This window comes from Heloderma suspectum, chromosome 1 (genome assembly GCF_057233095.1).
Source record: "Heloderma suspectum isolate Gila_16-S chromosome 1, 16-S_ref, whole genome shotgun sequence".
Taxonomy (NCBI): Eukaryota; Metazoa; Chordata; class Lepidosauria; order Squamata; family Helodermatidae; genus Heloderma; species Heloderma suspectum.
Window position 1 is genome coordinate 330,159,067 of NC_139458.1, and position 21,752 is coordinate 330,180,818.

The 21,752-nt window shown below is 44.6% G+C and overlaps 1 protein-coding gene and 1 long non-coding RNA gene across 7 annotated transcripts in view; one reads left to right on the top strand and one right to left on the bottom strand.

Annotated features, from left to right (window-relative positions):
* Positions 1-2,014: 2,014 nt before the first annotated feature.
* On the bottom strand, positions 2,015-10,184 carry LOC146359488 (uncharacterized). The gene is made up of 4 exons (XR_014786672.1): positions 9,670-10,184; positions 5,602-5,711; positions 5,130-5,229; positions 2,015-2,459 (listed from the first exon to the last, which is right to left on the bottom strand). It is a non-coding gene; the product is annotated as an uncharacterized LOC146359488 (long non-coding RNA).
* Positions 9,853-21,752, top strand: part of PKIB (cAMP-dependent protein kinase inhibitor beta) — a 68,122-nt gene continuing 56,222 nt past the window's right edge. For 4 of the 6 annotated variants that reach the window (XM_084827429.1, XM_084827431.1, XM_084827435.1 and 1 more), the window contains exon 1: positions 9,853-9,998. The gene's annotated coding sequence lies outside the window, so the exon portion shown is untranslated. Of the gene's footprint in view, positions 9,999-20,296; positions 20,493-21,752 lie in introns of those variants that run through there. The other 2 variants (XM_084827436.1, XM_084827430.1) reach the window with 2 other exon arrangements.

Below are 21,752 nucleotides of genomic sequence, written 5' to 3' on the forward strand. Positions count from 1 at the left end.
GTCACAAATTCCGTCCTTTAAACAACAACTTGTAATACATTTTGTTAGTCTAGAAAACAAAGTGCTTCTGTGATTGATCAGCTACTCAGCACTATGCAAATACACCACCGGCTGCGAATTAGCGAAACAAGTCCTGCTGAGCTGAGTCTAGGGTGAGGGTGCATAGGCAACCTTTTTAGCCCCAAGGGCCACATGCAGTTCCAGGTGGTGAGGTGGGGGTGCACATGGGTGTACACATATCTCAGCACGTGGGGCTGGGGAGGTTGAAAGGGCAAGGGATTGAGGGGTCCGATCACCCCTCCGGACCCCACTGATCCTGCTGCAGGTTGTTTCCTCAATGACCTTTTCTACACAAGGCTGTTAATTGGCTGTATCTGCTTTCGGTTTGGTCGCAGAACTGAGATCCAAGCACTACACGAGGAGCATTTCTTTTCCTGCTTTTCCACTACATATCCTGTAGGTGACACTGTTGTATAGTGAAGTAGCACAATTACACAAGTAGAAAAGGCATTTTCTTTGGCTTTCATAAATAATACCGCATTTCCCCTGCTCTAAAAAATACTTGCCAAAAGTGCTGTTTAAAAACAGAAGCGAAACTGGAGGATCATGACGTCGTCTAAAGAACCCATAAAGAACTGTGATTAGGGAATGACGACTGCACAATAAATGCCTCATGTAGAAAAGCTCAATGCTAATTGCAGTGGGGGAACAGCGATCTCTGCATCAGGACTGCTGGCACAAGGGGCAGGCTTTAACCTCACCCTCCTCGCAGCAATCCTGATGCAGATGTCCATTTCTTCGCTGCAAAGAGCAGCAGGGAAACAGTGATCTGTACGAGGATTGCTGGGAGGTGGAGAGGCTTCCCCATGTTAACAGGAGAGAAACAGCAATCTGTTTCCTGCTCCCCACAACTGATGGCTGCTCAGCTGGGTGGGGGCCAGACAGGTGCAGGCACCCTGTGGCTCTGCAGGCCACACGGAGAGCAGCCACGGGACTCTTGGAGCCCATGGGTTGCCCTTATGTGGTCTAGAGGAAGAGATTATTGATGAGTGTGCCCAAAATGCAGTGACTGTGCATTCACAGTGGAGTCATTGCTCAAATAGACATGCACCTGTACATTTCCACGTGTGGTGAAATGAAGATGCACATGCGTGAGTGACCCGGACCTCGGAATACAAATATTCACGTGTATGCAGCACTGCACGAACTCATGCCATGGAGACAAACTTCACACGAGAGCCGACTGTTCAGTTGCATCACTATCAACCTGCCAAGAGTCATGGAAATATTTCTTATTATTTAAACACCCGTACTTGGAGTCAGTTCTGTTGAACTCAATTTGATGTAAATGGGAGTAAATAGGTTCCATCAGCCCCAACCTCAATATGCAGCGCTCTTGGGCCACTGCGGGGCTCCTAATACCTTGGCAGGGCCTCTGGGTAATGCCTGCTCTGGTCCCCCCTTTAACCAACATCCTGATCTGATGAATGCCGGGCAGTTGGGCTGGGGAGAAGTCATTTTAGTTTTCCACACTGCCTCCTGCATCAGTGTGGAAATTAAAACGGTGGCTCCATCACAGCATCACTATGATCCACTGCGGTTGCTACCATCAGCTAAGCAAGGGGGGGTCCCACTGATCGTGAAGGGACGAGCACTTTGCTAGGGACCCTCTCAAACCTGGAGCCAGCCCTCGGCTTATTGTTGTGCTGTAAACATTTTTTTTTCATAGAATGAATTGAAAAAAGTACTAGATGAGATAGAAACATAACCAAGACAGATGCATAGCCACGCTGTAGATGGTGAGACAGAGGCATGTCAAGCATGTTATGACAATCAGTTATTTGCAACTTGATTATACCTCCCCCGACCCTCCTTCCTCTACTGGTCCCCGTTTGATGTATATTCTGCTTCTCATAAGCCACTATTTGATATGTTGCTTCTTTCTGGAAATTCTTCTCCCAATTTCTGACTGCTCTTACATAATTCTTTTCAAAAACTGCACATGAGACACAAGCTGGGTTGAGTGAATTTATGGAAATTAGCTAGTGAAGAAAAACCATGGCAAGAACATTAATAAATCTGAGGAGGGGGGAAACATCAAGGAGGAAGAAAGTCAGCTTGTCTCCAAGAGTTTGCTGAATACATTTTTTTAAAAGGCTTTGCAAATGAATCGTGGTGGAGGTAAACCAGGCTAGAGATGATCCAGATAATAAAGTGGGATAGCAAGCAATGCTGTGCTCTATTACAAATCAAGCACCATTTCCCCTAATAAATGTAATGATGAAGATGATGATGAAGGTGATGATGACAATAATACTGTTCTCCAGCTCCGAATATAAAACATCTTACTCTTGCTAAAAATCTCATTATTTTATTTATTGAAATATTTTTATCCTGCTCTTGGAGCAGCTTGCATGCAATCAGTAAAACAAGACAGTCCTTGTCCGCAGGCTTACAATCTAAAAATACATGACATACAAGGAAAAAGGAATGGGAAGGGAAGAAGAAAAAACTTTTTAGCAGGGCTGCTAGAATGGCTCCACTTCCCCTTTTCTCTCACTCTGCACACCTGGCTGGGATGGCTGGTGCTGGTGACTGGTGAGGGAAGAGGACCTTTCATGAGGGACGCTGTTCAGCAGGGCTGGTGGAATGACTCCGTTTCCCCTCTCATCTCCAGGGGTGGCACAAGCTGTCCCACCACCTGAGGCAGGAGAGAAGATGCACGCCTCTGCTGCATCGGCCCACCCTCATTGCCACCCCCACGGTGTCTCCCCACCACCCACACCTCTCCCTACCTGCTTGCTGCATCTCCCTTCACCCACTTGCCATGTCTCCCAGCAACCCACTGTGTCTCTCCCCCACCCCCACCCCTGGCTGGATCTCCCCCCACCACCTCCCTAAAAGAATCCACAGAGCAAGCCAGAGGATAAGTGGTGGCTGCTCTGGAGAGCCCCACCAGCTGCTTTCCCACTGTGGCATTTGTCACAGTCAGAAAGCGGGGCCAGCAGGGCTTTCTGGAGCACCCGCTGCAGTGCCACCAAGTGGCAGGTCTGGAGAGCCCTGTCCGCTCCACTCTCCCACAGTGGCAAATGCTACAACAGGAAAGTAATTGGTAGAGCTTTCTAGAGCACCTGCCCATGCGGATATATGTTTGCTCGGCTGCACCCATGGGGGGCCCTCTTGATGAGGGTGGAGAATGCAATTTGCTCCTGCTCCTGCTCTGCCACCTGAGGCAGGGGATTCACCCTGGCTCATGGGAGGGCTGGCCCTGCTCCTCTCCCTCTGAGATGAGGGCCACAACTTGATGTTTTGGCCTACAATTCCCATGATCCCTCACTAGGGCCAATGAGAGTTGTAGGCGAAAACATCTGGAGGGCCACAAGTTGCCCACCCCTGAACCATATGATCAGATCATCCAGTCAAGCAGCCTTTACTTGCTTGACTGGATGATCCGAATATCCTTGTTTCTTGCAAATGTTGTATGCTGTTCCCCATCTAGATCTTAAACCGTTTCTTCTTCACTGATGTGCAACTGACTTTCTTCAGCTGGGCTGGTGCTGGGAACTACAGTTCCCAGGGGGCAATACAATAAGGTTAACATGCATGTGCCAACATTATGAACAAGAAAAAGTTCTTAGAAAATAGGCAAGTTTCCCCAAATACTTGCCGAGAATGTTTGTAATTACTTTAGGAAAGAGATAGGGTGAGGGCTGAGGGTTCGCCCATTACTAAAAGGGTGCCCTCGTTTCTTTATTTATTTATTTATTAAATTTATTAATCGCCCATCTGACTGGTCACCCAGCCACTCTGGGCGATGTACAACCCACCATAAACAATTTAAAACAATAAAATTTTACCATAAATTTTTTTTTAAAAAAATACCCTAACCCACCCTGCTTCAAAGTCCAAAGTCCATCTTGTGCTCTGATCTTTCCATAAATATGTACAGAAGAATGGAATGAGCTAATTTTTGAAGTGTGTACTTTGAACAGTTGCTTGAATAAAGGAAAAATAATCTCTTCCTCTTGGAGCTGCCAACATTGTTTAATTGGCTCTGCTCTTCTCCCTTAAGCCTGACACTTACAGCAACCAGATCAAAGTAGAGCCCCTTACAAGATCCTAGTTTCTGTGCAAATTAAGGCTGTAATCCTATACCTACTTACTGAAAGTAAGCTTCATTGAGTACAATGGGATTATTGGATTATATTGGCCTTGGGACTTCTCACCACAGAGAAGTCACCAGGCATGTTCCTGGTGGTTCCACATGGACCTATGGCCTGACTGGAGTCAACCCAGAGAAGAGCCTTCAGTGTGGTGGCCCCCTTTCTATGGAACTCCCTGCCTTTGGAGGTCAGGCAGGAGCCAACACTGTGTTGTTTCTGGCACCTCCTGAAAACATCTTTATTCCAGGAAGCCTTCCTTGACTGACCAGGCACAGTTTTTTCAGTACTTTGTTTTTAAAAATAACGAATTTTATTTATTTATTTATTGCATTTATACCCCACCTTTTTTCCTCTTGCAAGGAACCCAAGGCAGCTTACATTATCCTCCTCCTCTCCATTTTATCCTCACAACAACAACCCTGTGAGGTGGGTTGGGCTGAGAGTGTGTGACTGGCCCAAAGTCACCCAGTGAACTTCCATGGCCGAGTGGGGACTAGAACCCGGATCTCCCAGCTCCTAGTCCAACACTCTTGCCACTACACCACACTGGCTCTCCAGAATTTTAATATGATGTTTTATGTCCTTTAATCTTTTTATCATGTTAACTTTTATTCTTCACCACTCTGGAATCTGTTTAGATGTGGAGTGTTGTATAAATGCTGTAAATAAATAAATAAATAAATAAATAAAGAAAGAAAGAAAGAGGGGCAGTCATAACAATATAATGCTAAAATAACAGAGGGGAAGTCCATCTATTGTCATGGCAGGTCCTTAATTCTGAAATAAGAGCATCCAGGACTGCTCAATGCTGCCCAGAAGTCACACGCTCTGATCTTTAATTCTCTGTATCCTAATCCTGTGTGCTGGGAGTTTGGGGGTAATAGCATGATTAATCACTGGTGAAACAGTTATGAATTTGGGTAATTTTAGACATGGGACTAAGGCTGCAGTCATATACACACTTACTTGCGAGTAAGCCCATACTCCACAGAGTTGTTGTGAGGATAAAATGGAAAGGATAAGGACCACAGAAGCCACCTTGGGTTCCTTCCAGGGAAAAGGCAGTCTATAAAAGTAATAAAATCAATAAATGGATAAGTAACTTCTGAGTAGATATGCATAGGATTGCACTGTCAATCATCTTATAGGAGCTTGACTCTTTACATGGTAATGTATATTACTTCACTTACTTCAAAACGAGGTAAGCCAGCCTTGTCACAGTTGGGGTTCCTGATCTTCTGCCCCAAAACTAAGTTTGTGGGGTAAGGAAAATAAGACTAATACTATATGGGATTCCCTTATCTATACCTGGCAAACATTTTCAGAAAATCAGTGCTTTGTTTCGTAAATTTTTCGGGTGTTCCTCTCTGCCAAGATTATCTCTGACAAGGATGCAACTTCCAATTAAAGAAGGTGGATTTGGTTTTCTTGATCTTGCCTTATATCATTGGGCTTATCTGCCGACTCTCACTGAATTTTGGTGTTTCCCGTCTGCATCGGATCTTCCACCTTGGTCAGTTTTGGAATCTTCTTGTCCGGTTCCTCTCTCTAAATGGATGGCAGCAAGGAGAATTATCAACAACCTCTGATATGCAGACGATACCACCCTAATGGCAGAAAGCGAAGAGGATCTAAACAGCCTCTTGTTGAGGGTGAAAGTGGAGAGTGCAAAACCTGGTTTGAAACTCAACATTAAAAAAACGAAGATCATGGCATCTGGCCCCATCACTTCCTGGCATATGGAAGGGGAAGAAATGGAAGCAGTGACAGATTTTATTTTCTTGGGCTCCAAGATCACCGCAGACGGTGACTGTAGCCATGAAATTAAAAGACGCTTGCTCCTTGGGAGGAAAGCTATGGCAAACCTAGACAGCATAGTAAGAAGCAGGGACATCACCTTGCCGACAAAGGTCCATATAATCAAAGCTATGGTTTTCCCAGTAGTAACATATGGCTGTGAGAGCTGGACTATAAGGAAGGCTGAGCGCCGAAGAATTGATGCTTTTGAATTGTGGTGCTGGAGAAGGCTCTTATGAGTCCCCTGGACTGCAAGGAGGTCAAATCAGTCCATCCTAAAGGAAATCAACCCTGACTGCTCATTGGAAGGACAGCTACTGAAGCTGAAGCTCAAATATTTTGGCCCCCTAATGCGAAGAGAAAACTTCCTGGAGAAGACCCTGATGCTGGGAAAGATTGAAGGCAAATGGAGAAGGGGATGGCAGAGGATGAGATGGCTAGATAGCATCACCAATGCAATGAATATGAACTTGAGCACACTCCGGGAGAGGTCGGAGGACAGGAAGACCTGGTGTGCTATGGTCCATGGGGTCACGAAGAGTCGGACACGACTTAACGACTGAACAACAACAACAAAGTTCTAGACATACAAGAACACATAAGGTTCCTCCCAGAGTTTCTACAGTTAGAGTTGTGTGGCATATAATGTCACCTCAATTACACTTTGATTTATTTTCTCATACTAAATTAACTTTATGGGGCAATCCAGATCTAAACATTGGTAAGAAAATATTTTTGTGGCAGACATGGACAGATAAGGCAAGTTTTATTTTGGATCAACTGGTGCATGCTGATGATGAGTTTTTGTCATTTTCTGTCCTGCATGCCAAATATGACTTGCCAGCTATGGCTGAATGGCAGTACTTGCAGTTGCAGCATTTATTAGCATCTACATTTGGCCCAGATGCTTTTACAGCATCAGACTCTCTGTCATTATTGGAAGTACTTATTGAGGCTAGTCATGCAAAGTGTCCCATGATCCATGTCTATAAATACTTGTTACTGTTGAATAAATATGATATACAGGGTTTTAAACAGGAACGGAATAGGGAATTGGATTGTCCCATTCTGCCTAATGAGTGGATTGCTGCTTTGGCATCTATACCTATCATGTCTATGGATCTTAGGCTGAGTCTTATTCAGCAAAAAACTTTTGTTTCATGTCTTTTGGACACCGCAACATTTCTTTAATAAGGGATTGTCTAATTCGGCTAATTGCTGGCAGCGCAATGCAGCTAATGCTTCTTTTAAACATATGTTTTGGCAATGTCCAGTAGTTGCTTCTTTGGGGAAGGAGGTTATTATACAGATAAATTTTGTACCGGATCAGTCTTTAATATTCACTGATTTACACGCCATTTTAACTTCTTAACCTGCTTCATGGAAATTAATGAATGGCCGGTATAAATGGATTCTCTGCACTTTTTTGATAGCTAAAAGACTGCATTGAGCAGGGGATTGGACTAGATGGTCTTATAGGCCCCTTCCAACCCTACTATTCTATGATTCTATGATAGTACAACATTGGAAGGATAAACACTCCCCCCTTAGAATGCAATGGATTGAGGACCTTATAATGCTTTCAACATTTGAACAGTTGGCACATAGATGCCATCTTCAAATAGGTACTTATTTGGGTATCTGGTCCGTTTTTGTTGAAGCCTATGTATAATTGCGAGTAAGTTGTATTTTCATATATATGCATTTCATATGTATTCATTACTGTGGATATATACAAATTTATGTATCTATATTTAAAAAAAAACTCCCCCTCCCCAAATGAGGTCAACCAGAGCCTTGTTACATCTGGGGGCCCTGGACTTCTGCCCCAAAGTCTGCCCTGGCTGCACCACAACTGGACTGTAAGCCCACAGGCAGGAACTTATCTTTGTCAGCTGTTCTGGGAGCCTTTTTGACTAAAGGGCGGGACATAAATGACACAAATAAATAAATAAGCAAAGGCACTTTGTTCATACTCAGAAGTGGTTCTACGATCTCTAGGACTGCAATATTTAATTGATACTTCAGGTAAATTAATCGGTTAAACACACTTTTGATTGACTGAAAAGGTGTCCCAATTAATCAGGCAGTATATTATTATTTTTTAGGAAAATATATTATTTTAATACAACTACTTATAAACATGCTGTCGGGTGGCAAGTACCATCTTAAAAGATGGATTGTCCATTCCCTCTTACACAAGAGGGAATACATCTTTTCTAAGATTAGGCCTCTATGACACACATTCACAACACACACACACACACAATCTAAAATCAAAACATGCTCTTTGCTTCAGTACTATTGTTCAACTCATATGGGAACTGAATCAGTTTACTGACCAAAACTTATATGGTTAAAGACTGAAATCGTATGCACGTGTAGCCAGTAATATTCTTACTTACTCCCAGGTAATTGTGTATAGCATTGCAGCATAAAATAACTTGACGCAATCCTATGGGGATAGTGGGCTGTCTCCGAATTTGGAGGCGCCCGACTATCCAATGCAGGGTAGACAGAGCACGGAGTGGATCCTCTCCTCTGCACTCTGGCCACCCTGCATTTATGGCCAGACAGCTGACTCTGGCTATCTTATCTGGGGTACCTTGGAGTGGGGGAGGGGATGAGGTCAGATGGCACATAGAAAGCATTGTACCGGTGATTCTGTGGTCCTCTCCTCCCCCCCCCCCCGCTTTTCGGTTCTCTGTGCTGCTCTTACGAGCGCAGAGCCAGGGACGAACCGCGCCTCCTGTGAGGTGGTGGGGGTGGGGAGTTGGATTTCTGGGAACTGAGCTTGGAGTGCTGGGGCCGAGCTCGGATCCCAGAAACTGAAAAATCCTATGGCCATTGGATTGCTCCCTAAATTTAGACCACACACAAAAAAAGTCCTACAACTCCCAGCATTCCCCAGCCAGCCATGCTGGGAGTTGTAGGACTCTTTTCAGTCAAAGCATGCCTTGGGTTGCACCCTAAGATTATTTAATGGAACGAAACCTTCATGACGACTTGACCTGTTCCATGGCAGAATCCTGCTACTGACAGAACAACTTCATGCCTGGCTCAAATTATGCTCTAAGGTTTACACATTTCATGCCTGCTTTAAAAGACATAGAAACCCAACCCATCCCAACCCAGCTCTTGCACACAGGCTCTAATGGATCGGTCTTCCTGTTGTTTGACATTTGATTGGTTCTCCCCGTTACCACAGTGCTAGAGTATAGAATCTTCGCACAACCAGTAATCTCGTGTATTTTAAATACTCTTAGTAACCCGCCTCTGCACGATCCGGCCCAGAAACCGACTAGGGTTTACTAACCGACAGCAACAGAGGGGCAAGACTGAGAGAGAATTCGGCTCACAATAAACCAGTTACACAAAAGGACAAGGAAACTTTGGGGCAGGATCTACACTACTGCTTTACAGCAGTATCGAAGTGCTCTGATAACGGTCGGGGCACATCGCACATTCAGTGCACCACTCTCGTAGTGCCATTTCCTGCTTTCTATCCCACATTATCCAAAATACCGCAACAAATATCACCGTGTGTCCTACGAGGTAGAAATGCGTGAGGGGGATATAGCACTACCATGACGGGATCATAAGGATCCGACACGAGGTGGAGATCTGGCCTGGGTCTCTCCCCCCCCCCTCCCTCCCGCCTCCTCTGGGGTTCCAGGAGATCCAGCTTCTGTAGCATGCGGCTTTTTACCGCGGCCGTGCCGAGCGCGGGAAAGCCGGGGCAGCCCGTGCTTCCTTCCCCTCCGGGGACGGCCAGGAAGGATTTCATAGGATCTCCCAAAGAAGCCGCCGAGCCCGAGTTCCCGCCTCCTCCCGCGCTTCCTCATTCAGCCCTGCCGCCGGCAGCCGGGCGCGCTCTGAGCGGCTCCTTCCTGGCAGATGGCAAGATTAGCTCTTCGGGCCGCCAGCACCAGAAGCTTGAGAGCGACGCGAGGCGAGGCCGGGCGGGGAGGCGTCCCCTGCTGCCGGCGCCTCTCGGGGCTGCCCCACGCCGCCGCCGCCGCCGCCTCCGTACGTGCGGTAAGTCCAGGACCGGGGCTCGTCGCCCAGAGGCTGGGGCGGGTCGCAGTTTCCCTTCGCGGTCCGGACTAGGCGATGGCGCGGATCTGGCGGGGCTTCAGGCGCGCAAACGGGGGCGCCACCGAGAAAGGTCTCCGCTCTGCCCGCCCCGGTCTGTTGCTGCGCTTACGCGGCCCAGCCGATCTCCTCCCGGTGGGACGTGCGAAGCGCCTGCGGAGATCCCTTCGCGGTTCCTGCCCCTCCCCTCTTGCCCCCGAGAGCTCTCGCCCTGGCAAGGAAGGGCTCGCCCGAGCGCGTCGGGCGCTCCTGGCGCAGGCTTTCCTCCTCCGTGCAAACCCGTCCGTCTGAGTAGCGCTTCTCGGGTTCCTGCGTCTGGCGCAAAGGCGCAGGGGACGCGCCTCGGGACGGTCCGTCTGCTCCAAGTTCGTGGCACGGGGCAAACCACTTCGGGGGCTGGGGGGAGCGTGCCCCCGCCTACGTGTCGAGCGCGACCGGGGGTGGGGGGAAGTTGGGTCAGTCCTGATGTCTCCTCCCGAAGTCTCCTTTGTACGCCTTTTGCGTGCACGTGTGAATGTTGTTAATGCTGACTACAAAGCGGAAGAGGGACCGGCGCCGGATCGACACCTCGTGTCAAACTGATACGATCCCATCATGGCAACGCTATCTCCCTCTTGCCCGTTTATGCCTGGTAGCGCACACAACGACGTCTGCTGTGATCTGTTGGATAATACGGAATAAAAAGTGGGAGCTAGCGCTGCAAAAGTGGTACATGGGGTGTGTAATGTGCCCCAACGGTTATCGGCGCACTTCAGTACCAGTAAAAAGCACTAGTGTAGATCTGTTGTTGTTCAGTCATGTCCGACCCTTCGTGACCCCATGGGCCATAGCACTCCAGGCCCTCCTGACCTCCGCTGTCTCCCGGAGAGTGCTCAAGTCCATATTCATTGCATCGGTGATGCTATCTAGTCATCTCATCCTCTGCTGTCCCCATCTCCTTTGCCTTCAGCCTTTCCCAGCATCAGGGTCTTTTACAGACAGTTTTCTCTTCGCATTAGATGGCTAAAATATTTGAGCTTCAGTTTCAGTATCTGTCCTTCCAATGAGCAGTCAGGGTTGATTTCCTTTAGGATTGACTGATTTGACCTCCTTGTAGTCCAGGGGACGTGTAAGTGTAGATCTAGCCTTGTTTTTAAATGGAATGAGTGTTCTAGACAGTGGAAGTATTGTACCGGCAGGCGCTGGAAGTGTAAATGCCAGCAAGGGTTCCCTCACAAAATTCTCCTTTGCTAAATCCCACAAGAAGGCAGTGCTGGCCACAGCCCCATGCATGCTTGCCCTGGAGTACGGCGCACTGAACTTAGTGGGATTTCCTTCTGAACAGATATGCAAAGGACTGTGCCGTTGCTGGTGTTCTTCCATTCGGTGGGTCTTGGGGGCTTAATATTCATTCCTGTACTCCCTTCTGGAGTAAAAAGTTGCTTTACAGTACATCCTCACAGCAACCCTGTGAGGTAGGTTAGGCTGAGAGATAGTGACTTGTCTGTCCTTTTAGCTTAATTTCTAGAATTATAGGCACATTCCTGTTTCTCGCGAATGATGGATGTCACAGCCTGGCAACCTTTATCAGCTGCTGTTGTTTCGTGGGGAAGGGAAAAGACTCTGCACATGATCAGAGGCCCTCTTTGATAATCTCACAGAGTTCTGAAAACGGTTTGAGTCCTGCTGAACACCAGATTGTGGTAGAGCAGATGTGGAGTACTTGCTAAAAGGTGGGCTGAAGACTCTTGATTGAAATGTCTTCTCAGCTATGAGCTCTTTAAGCAAATACTGCCAGCTCCTCTTCCATCATCTACAATATGGGGGTGATAATAGTGGTCTGCCTTGCAGGATTGTTGTAAGAATTACTGAGTTGATTACCAGGACATGGGGCTGTTGTCACCTTGGGCTGCCTTTTGATTTCTTCTGCATGCAGTCAGCCCCTTCCTAAGTCCTGCTCTTGCAGGCTGGTGTACTTTCCCCAGCCCTCCCTGGTCACTGCCTTAAAAAAACATGTTCCATTGATTTCAGTCATGGTCATGCTGATGAGGGTCCTTTCACAGGGGGTGCTGTGTGTCAGACAAAATAATGTCTTTTCGGGGGAAATTGCTCTCCATTGAGGTGTTATTCCTTGCAGGGGAGGAAGCAGCCACACAACCAGCACCAATGCTACTGACACGGCTTCCCTCAGCCCAGAAGATAAGTAGATAAGTAGAAGGGAGAACATAATTATTTTGGCACATTACGTTGTCACAGCAGGGAAGAAGAATTATATTGCCATCAGCACTAACTAGAGGATTTCAGCTGGTCATCCAGCAGTGAGGCTTGGGAAGGCAGGCAGGCCTCTGTTTGTTGCAATACTCTTTAGGTACAGTCTCCCCCAACCTGGTACCTTCTAAATGGGTTTGATTGCAACTCTCATTATTCCCAGCCATTGGGGAATGATGGGAGTTGTAGTTCAACATATCTGGAGGGCAGTAGGTTGCAGAAAGGCTGCTTTGGGATGTGTTCCATGGTTAGGAGAGGTGACCGGTGTCTGGAAACTCTCTAACCCTTATCCCAGAATGGAGGCCAGTTCTATTTATTATTGTTGTTGTTGTTGTTTATTACATTTATATCCTGCCCAACAGCTGAGGCTCTCTGGGCAGTTCACAGCAGTTACAACCATACCATATTTACTGAGTTGTGAGAGAAAGGAAGTTTCTTATTGCTCAAAGGCTCTTCTTTGCTTTATTTCATTTGTTCCATTCCAAGATCTGGCACAGAAATGCTTTCGAAGGCTTAGAGTCTAAGCCAATCATTTATACTAACAGCAAACTCAATTATCCAAGTGTCAATCGTTATGTAGCCAAAATAGCACCTCTGTGCATAACAGGAACCCCAAGGGTTGCTGAAGTACCAAAACAACACCACAACATTTTTCAGGGGGTGGGCCCTAAGGTGGGGGTTCCCTCCCCAATGAGAAATGAGCATGCTCAGAGGGCACAGAATGGGCTGACTGTTTGGAAGGGGGTGGCAACAGAAAAGCAGAGGGATGGAATGGAATATCCTGTAAAAGGGCATGGCTGGCTGGCTGGCACCCTGAACAAGATCATGCCACACTGCAACATTTTGTTACAGGTTCCATTTTGATGTTTTAATTGATTCTGCAATCAATCAGTATGCATTCTTCTTTAGGTGATATGTGAATTACAAAATATGAAACTTGATTTTAATCAAAAATTTGAGTCTGACTTTTTTTTTTTTTTGCACCTTGGTGATTGTAATCATGCATGATTTAAATCACCAAAACAAAAGACCCATCCTGATGTACGCACCCAGAGATAAGCCTAGTTCTGCAGACAAGCCTCCCTTGCTCAGTTGGGAAAATGTGCGCTCAGACATTCCTTTCAAAAGCAACTTCTTGTTTGCCCAGCAAAGTATTGATCGTAATGAGTGTTTTTCCTTTCAAAAATTGTAGTCATAACTTGATCTTCTTATCCAGCTGAAATTCAAGTAGTTCTTCTCTTCTGTGATCAGTTGAATCAAAGGAAGCACATCATTTCCTGTGCTTTGTTTATAAACAGCAATAAAATAACCCAGTGGGTCTGATCAAGCTCACCATGGATCTAGCACCTTTCTGGGTAGCGCACGGGTCAAACCTCAGGTCTGAGGGCCAAATCTGGCCCTTCTGGGGTCCCAGTCCAGTCCTCCAGGGTTGCCCAAATGACCATGCCCTTTCCCCTAGCCCCAACCCCTTTCTCCCGACCACCTATTTTGTGTGTGCAGTTTCCTGGCTTCTGTGCAGCATTTTCTCCATTCTAAAAATGGCGAAAATTCCTTAGCTTAAAGCTCTTACTGTCAGGGAATGGGAGGCTTCAAGCTTCTGTTCCATGACTGAGTGGAAGGAGGAGCATGCTGGATGTAGATCTGGGTGGTCCCCGCATTCCCTATGAAGGCCTGGCATCTTTGTATACACCAGGAAGAGGGAGCACGGAGGAAACAGGGCTCTGTGAATTGCCATAAGGATCCCTTGCACCTGCAGTGGATTGGGTCAAGGCCAATGTATTTCTCCAAAATATATTTTGTTGTGTTATTCAGAATGGCTTTCTGCTGAACAATATGATGATTGGGCTATATTTGTTCTGGATTACCTAGGAATACCTCCTCCACCACCACCCCTGCTTTAAAATGTTAAAACATTTATTATTTGCCCAAGATGCTCAAATAAATGAAAACAGATATTAATACCTTTTCAGCCGTGTTGGAGAGAGTGCTGTCCTCTGTACTGTACCTTTAATAATGCATACTCAGTTTGCTTTTACGAAGTTATCATTAATATTTGTACTTTATAGAGGAGATTTAAAACCACAATTTATACTTCAACCTCACTACAGAATAATACACACTACTATCAGATTTAGTAATGTCATGATAAACATTGTATTAAGATTCCATCCATATGTATAGCAACTTGTTAATCATATGTGCAAAGCCTGTTGCAGTTTATAGAGTGCCTTGAGAATTTTAATGTGTTCTGCTAGCACAGATGCCTTGGGGATGAAGCTTCCCTTGACTTCCTTTTTATTTGAATTGCTAATATTCCTTTTGAAATGGCTAAGTTAAGTCACTGGAGTATCCCTATACGTTTTGACCTTAATGAAAAACAGGGTTGTATGTAACTGATAAAAGCTCTTTAAAATATGCAAAGAAATCCACCCCACACCTACACATCCCTCAAACCAAATCTATTAATGCAACGTAAAAACAAGTGGCTTTGTTCTTTAAACAAAGCAACAATTTCTAGGATTTAGTTTTAAGTGTTATAGGATATTGTACACCAATTTACAGCGCAATCCTATGGATGTCTACTCAGAAGTAAGCCCCACTGAGTTCAATGGGACTTACTCCCAGGTAAGGATGTATAGGATTGCGCCCTTAATCTTATAGGAGTTGCAAAACCCAGAGTCCTGCAAAAATATGTTATTTTTTCTGAAATATAGGGTAAAATAAATAAATGAGCTTTCAGAAATCCTGTGTTGGATGTTTGCAGCTGTGCTGCTTCTACAGAATGGAAGGCGATCATCTCCAGTACAGCAAAGGGCAGCTTCTAGGGACAGTGAACTATCCTTTTCATTTAGCCACTGGTGTTCCATGCTCTGTATATATTGTGCCACCTCTGCTTGCTCAAGGAGCCCCCTCTTCTCCCCTTGTTGCCTTGGATGAACCCAGTCTACAGACCTTCATCCTTCCTCCATAAGCAGATAGGCCTGTTTAGTCCCGCATCCTGTTTCTCCCAGCAGCCAACTTGATTCCTCCTGGAAACCCACAAGCAGGACATGGAGGCAAAAGCCTTCTCTCATTGTTGCTCCTCAGAGCAACACTGCTATTCAGTGTCTATTTCTTTGAAGGCTTTGTATCCCACCTTTCCTTAAGAAGTCCAAGACAGCTAATAACTCCAAAACATGTCAGGATAAAGTGGAATCTCCCAACTAAAAACAGAGTTAAAAGCCAAGATGTGGCAAATTAAAAGAATTAAAAGCACCAAGTAAAACAAGAGCCAGACGGAGACAGCATCAAAACTGAATATCAGGCATCTCACAGCAGAGTAAAACGACAAGCAGACTTATCCATTTTTATGGCTCAAAAGCATTCCTAAAAGGGAAGCTTTTCCCATATGGTGGAAAGTCATCATGCCTCTGAACCATTTTCATTTCATGTAAAGTAGTTAAGAGAATCAATGCATGGACATTTCAGAATAATTTCTTGAAATGACAGTTGCATGTTCTTTCCTGGGGAAATCATCAATTTTTCCCTTATAAGGCAGCATTAAAAAAAAATTGAATACACAAAATGAATGAAAACAAAATGAACATGTCCAGCTGTTTAACAGGATAGGTATCAATGCTCTCGGTGATAATAAGTTTAATTTCATAGATAGAAAGACTGTCTAGATAGGAACACCTGAAAAGATCTATTAGCACAACCATGGTTTCATGACCTTGGTGGCAGGCAGTTTGTTTATCCTAAAACCATAAGCCCTATTTTGATAAACAATTGAATTTGAAAAAAGCAGTACTATTCTTCTAAGATTCACCTACAGTGAATCACTGAAATGTAATACATTGATTACATTCTCTAGGAGCTTTACACTGAGCTCTGACTGAAACATGATGAAGCTGAGTCAAAAGCATTTATCTGTCTAGGTGTTCCAAACATCTGCTCGTTGAATAGATATTTACGATAGGGATGGAAAGCTCTGTAGATTTTGGTTTTATTAGGATCATTGCTTTTTTGAGATCAAGCTTGTTCTGTCCTGTTCCCACACGAGCTTGCATTTATTATTATTTAAAAAATCCATTCAGAAATGTGTACTCCTTTTCTGCACATATTTCATAATGTGTACTTTAATGTATGCATTTTTAAAAGGAGGCATTTTTCCAAGTGCTTTACATTGCTGACATGCTGCTTTGTGCGCACTTTTCTAAAATGTATGCATTCTGTGCACACTTTCCCCTACTATGTACATTCTTGTGTGCATTTTCTGCAAGATGAGCTGCGTTGGACAGCTTGCAAAAATGTGGATTTCAGAACACAACTCTGTCTTGACTTGTAGAAAGGCTCAGGAGGTGTGAATAGGGTGAATCTGTTTGTTTTTTTAAAAAGCAAAACATGTCAGAATGAATCTCACCCATCCCTGTTACTGCATATCCTGGACCATTTGCATGCAGCATCGCTGTAGCTAGTGGGTTTTCTTCTTGAAGGACAGATAACACAGCATACGAATGGCCCTGTGCACCTATCTGTTAAACAGGATGACTGTTGCATGAAATGCCATAATAGGCAAGTGCTTTCTGCATGGCCCATTTCTTGCATTATATTTGGCCTTAATACTGTATCAGTGTGCTACTTTCAAGAGCATTGCTGCTGTTCAGCTTCTCATTTGTGATGCCCCTCTGACATGACTTAATATTTTGCTGCATTTGCATTTTTAGACTTCTTTTACTGGTAGACAAAAACACTGCAGCTGATAATCAAAGTCCAAATGTGTATGGTGTTCAAGTAATATTTTACTTAAGGTTGTTGACAAAACTCTTGATAAAATACAAGGAAAACAAAACAAAGTTGTTAAAAAGGGGTCTTACAAATACACCATTGTAGCCAATTTGGAAGTATCTTCAAGGATGATCTAATCAACCCCATGTACTGTGGCAGGATTTGATATATCTATGTCTAGTTATGTAACAATGTCTCTTAAAGGATTATCCATCTTCTTAGACATCTAAGGAATGAGATATTAAGCAATATCAGTCAACTTGCATACTAGCCAACTGTTCTTACAGGTAGGAAGATTTTATGCTGAACATAACCTCTTTGCAATTTAAACCAACTGCCCTTTGTTCGGGAAAACAGTACCAAAGGTTTGAATTACCACTGTACTGGTTATAAACACAATTGGTTATTTTTAGCTGAGCCTGAATACTAGACAAGGGAATACTATAGTGGTGACCCCTTGGATTTAATAGCCCCACTGCATCCCAGAAACTGCCATAAGCAAGCTCAGCTTGTTCTTTTTCTGGGCATCAGAAACATTGACCTTTCACCCCTTATAAGCTGGTCTTGGCCTATTGTTGTCCCTCCCTCGGTTTCTCTTACAGTGGATTCTAAACCCCAAATCTTAAGAGATTCATTAGGGAGTTGTTTATTCCCCCGCCCCCAAAGGCACTCAACAGTGGTAAGTTTGTCTCAGCCTTATGTCACATAAAATAATGTTTTATGACAAACATGACAAATTTAAATCTGATTCTAACCTGCTTAGACTGACATGATCCCAACCAAGGAATTCTGAGAATTGCCGGTCTATAAGGGGATGAGGGAACTGTTACCAAAGATTTTTAATTAGTCTCTCAAGGCCACAATTCCCATAGTTATTTTGGGCACATCAATTAAATTGACTTAAATTTGTTGTGTAGAAGTACCCTACTGTAACCCAACAATAGTAAAATAAGCAAACAGCTTTATTTTGGAAGATGTTCGGTGGTGGGAAAAAATAAAGTTTAACAAAAGGCACTGTATAGAAAAGAAATGTATTGAAATTTCTAACTCAAAATACAAGCATATTGTTTCATGGCTTGCCTTAAAATAGTGATAAAGGAAAATTAGTACCAGCAAATTTTCCTGCCCCTCTCTACACCCCTGGAACTGTAATTTGTATTGTCATGGCACTACTAGTGATTGAATAAATGTTGAGTTTTTGAATGGATAAAAGTGCATTGAATTGCCTTTTCTTTAGGTGTTAATGTCCGGATGTGCATTTCTGCCAGTGGTAAAACCCCAGAGCTTTTAGTTCTGAAAGCTGTATCTCTTGTGACAATATTCTGCCTCCTCATAGTTCAGTGTCATTTCCAAGTTTCCTCTTTTTGTCTACCTGAATAAAGAAAGGAGTAAGACCAACCTTAGGAGAGAGGTTGCCTCCTCTATTATGAAACTTTGCCTTTTGATCACAAATCTTTGTTTATGGTTTATCAGCCAGTTTACAGCCCATGTGACAGCAGCTGTAGCCAAGCTGATTAGCGTTAGATTTAGAGAATGGCTTTTTTAAGGCACTGAATCAAAAGCTTAACTGAAGTTAAATGCAATATATCTACCACTTCCCCACCTCCTCCTAATTTGATTGAATCGGAGAAATGTGTCAGATTTGTCTGGGTGGATTTGTCTTCTGGAAACCCATTTTGCTTATTTTTGATGCTTTTGAAATCTCCTAGATATTTGGTGATTTTTCTTCCTCAGTATTTGAGGAGAGGAGTTGACATGCTTCTGGCATTTTATGATAGCGAGGATTTTTGTTCTTTGCTTTTGTTCTTGTTGTTAAAACGATGCGCTCTTCTCTAGTTTTCTGTTATAGCCTGCTCATACCCCACCTCAAATCTTTCTCCCAGTTCTTTTGACAAAGTAGAAGTTTTGATCGTGGCTGTGTTTCCCTCCAGCAAGCAGGAGTTGAATATTTTTTATTATGTCATGCTGATATATTCAAATAAAACTTCGTATCAATTGCTGAATTGTGCAGGTGACTGGTCGTTACCCAACCTGGGTCAGACATACATTAGGCTTTTAAAGCCATGCATTAGGAATGGCCCCACTACTGAAGGGAGAAAACCAGTTCACGGAATTGATTTTGGGGTAAAGATGTGGGCCAGGGAGGGCTCAGCAACTTTTGGCTTGCTGCCACATCCCAGCTTTAGTTATTTTCAGCTCCTACTTTCTAAGTGTTTAGCCCAACTCATATTCTAGTGGAACATGCTACTATCATGGCTAGATAGACCAGGGGTGGGGAACCTGTGGATCTCCAGATGTTGTTGGACTACATCTCCCATCATTCCCAACTATTGTTGATATTGGCTGGGGCTGATAGACTTTACAGTGCAACAACAGAGGAACATAGGAAGCTGCCTTATACAGAGTGAGACCGTTGACCCGTCCAGCTCAGTATTGTCGACACTGACTGGCAGCAGCTATCCAGGGTTTCAGGCAAGATTCTTTCCTGACCCTACCTTGAGATGGGATTGAACTGCGGACCTTCTGCATGCAAATCAAGGGCTCTGCCACTGAGCCACAGCCCCTCCCATAACATATGAAGGGCCATAGGTTGCCCACCCTGAGTTAGACTGTGATACTGCTGTTATAATGGTCAGTACTGGTCAGAGGGGAAAAACAGTGCAAGGCTATTTCTTTCTCTCAAAATGTAATGCCCCATTCAACATTTACTTCTCTCTCTCTCTCTCTCTCTCTCTCTCTCCCCACACACACACACACACACACACACACACTTTAGGTATGAAACTGAGCAGACCAGGAGCTCCATACTGCCCATCCTAGTTAATTTCACCCTTCCTTTGACTTGTCTTGATCCTGAGGAAAGGGGTGGCTTGATCTCAGTTGTCCATCACATTTATGCAGTTTTTGAGCTACCAATGCTAATTCAGGGTTAATGCCACAGTAATATACAAAGGAGGGGGGAGCCCACAGAAATACTTCTGCAGTAAACACTACGCAGCCTGGCAGGTGTTGAGTGTGAATGAAGGAAATCACTTTATGAATAATGCTTTGTGTCTGAGCTGATGTCTGTCAAGCATAACGGCCTGCTTTCCGCCATAAGATCGGGTCAGGCTGTCACGTCGGAGGTAACCACCTGGAATGGTTTGTAATCTAGAGGCTCCTCGGCCCTTTGCCCAAGGCCAGACGCAGCCCCTGCTATCCAGAAAGTGCCAACAGCTGGAGGTGGTGGGGAGTTCCAGCCTCTCGAAGGCCAGGGCAGCGCACCCAGGGACTGAGCCAGTGACTGGCTGAGGCAAAATCTGCCCTGGGTTGCCAGGGCTGGGCTTTAAAAGTGGACTGAGGTCGAGATATGGGGTCTCCCTTCATCCTGGTGGTCTAGGACCTGCAGACGGCTGGTTGCTATCCGGGGAGATCCATGCTTAGGTATGTAAGGGTAGGCCAGGTAGATTTATTATTTTGGCTTGGGTGTGCATTCATGAAGCTCTCTGTTTATAGTTGAGTGATTTAGCTTTGTACCCTCTGTGTAATGTGCTACTTCCATTCTTCCCTTTCCCTCTACCCCTTTATGTTGATCTTAATAAACCTTTATTGAACCTTTAGTTGGTGTGATCTCTCTGCATAACCTCAGTGCTAATTTCAGTGCCTCTTGGCTTATGAAGGTGGCTACTGGGTATTTTGGGGGACTGAAAGGCCAGTCCTGTTTTTGGGAAGGGGATCCCGGGATTGGGTCCTGGCCACTTCTCCCTTGCAAGGAGGTTGGAGCCGGTTCCGGCAGTAGGGATCCTCCTTCCTTCTCCTTCCTTGACAACGTCATTAGCATCATGTTATTGAGAGAGATTATGCCATAAAAGCACAGTCCAAAGTCAAAAAACAGTGGCGTCATTAGACTGTACCATCTCAGAGGTAGGGAGTTATGAAAATGGGAAAGCAATACATAGCCCCAAAATGCTGATTTCTGAAAATGACTCTGAAACACTCCTTCCCTTGCTCCTTCTACTCCTGGTGAACCATGATTAAGAATAATTTTTAAACCCCAGATTCCGGACTGTTTCCTGTGAGCCCTCAGAACAGAACGAGGAGCCTGACCTGGATCTAGAAATGGCTGATTATAGAACTGATGATAACCTGTTTTGCTAGAGGAGTGAAAGTCACAAAGTTAGCCACATTTCCATTCTTTCACATGGATTGACCTGGACAAGAAGTGATAATATTCTTAAGTGAGTAGTTAGCAAAGATTAACAAATGAACCAAAAATAGCTCTCACAGGTTTTAATCTCTCAGTGTTTTTCTGTCTCTACTAAAGCGCTTTCTAGTGTTCAAGCCTATACAATTAATGGTATGCAGTCTTGAATCTGATAGGCATTAAGAGTTGGGCACTTGGAGATATTCAGATCTTTACATGAGCTGTCAAGTCATTAGCAATGTTTACTACTCAGTTGCAGTCTGCAAGATCTATGTCTGCTTCAAGGGACAGGAAAACTTGAGAAAAACTTAGATCGAAGTTTCAATGTCCTATGGAGTAGGCCTTAAAAAAAAGGAAATTGTTTTTTTTTGGTTTGGATTTTTTTTCCTTTTTAATTAGAAAAGGAGGGTAGAGCTTGACATGGGGCGGGGGCGGGCAGAATTGGGCATTTTAAAAATGCCTTTCTCCCTTGCATATTCATACCCCAAATCTTTGAAGAT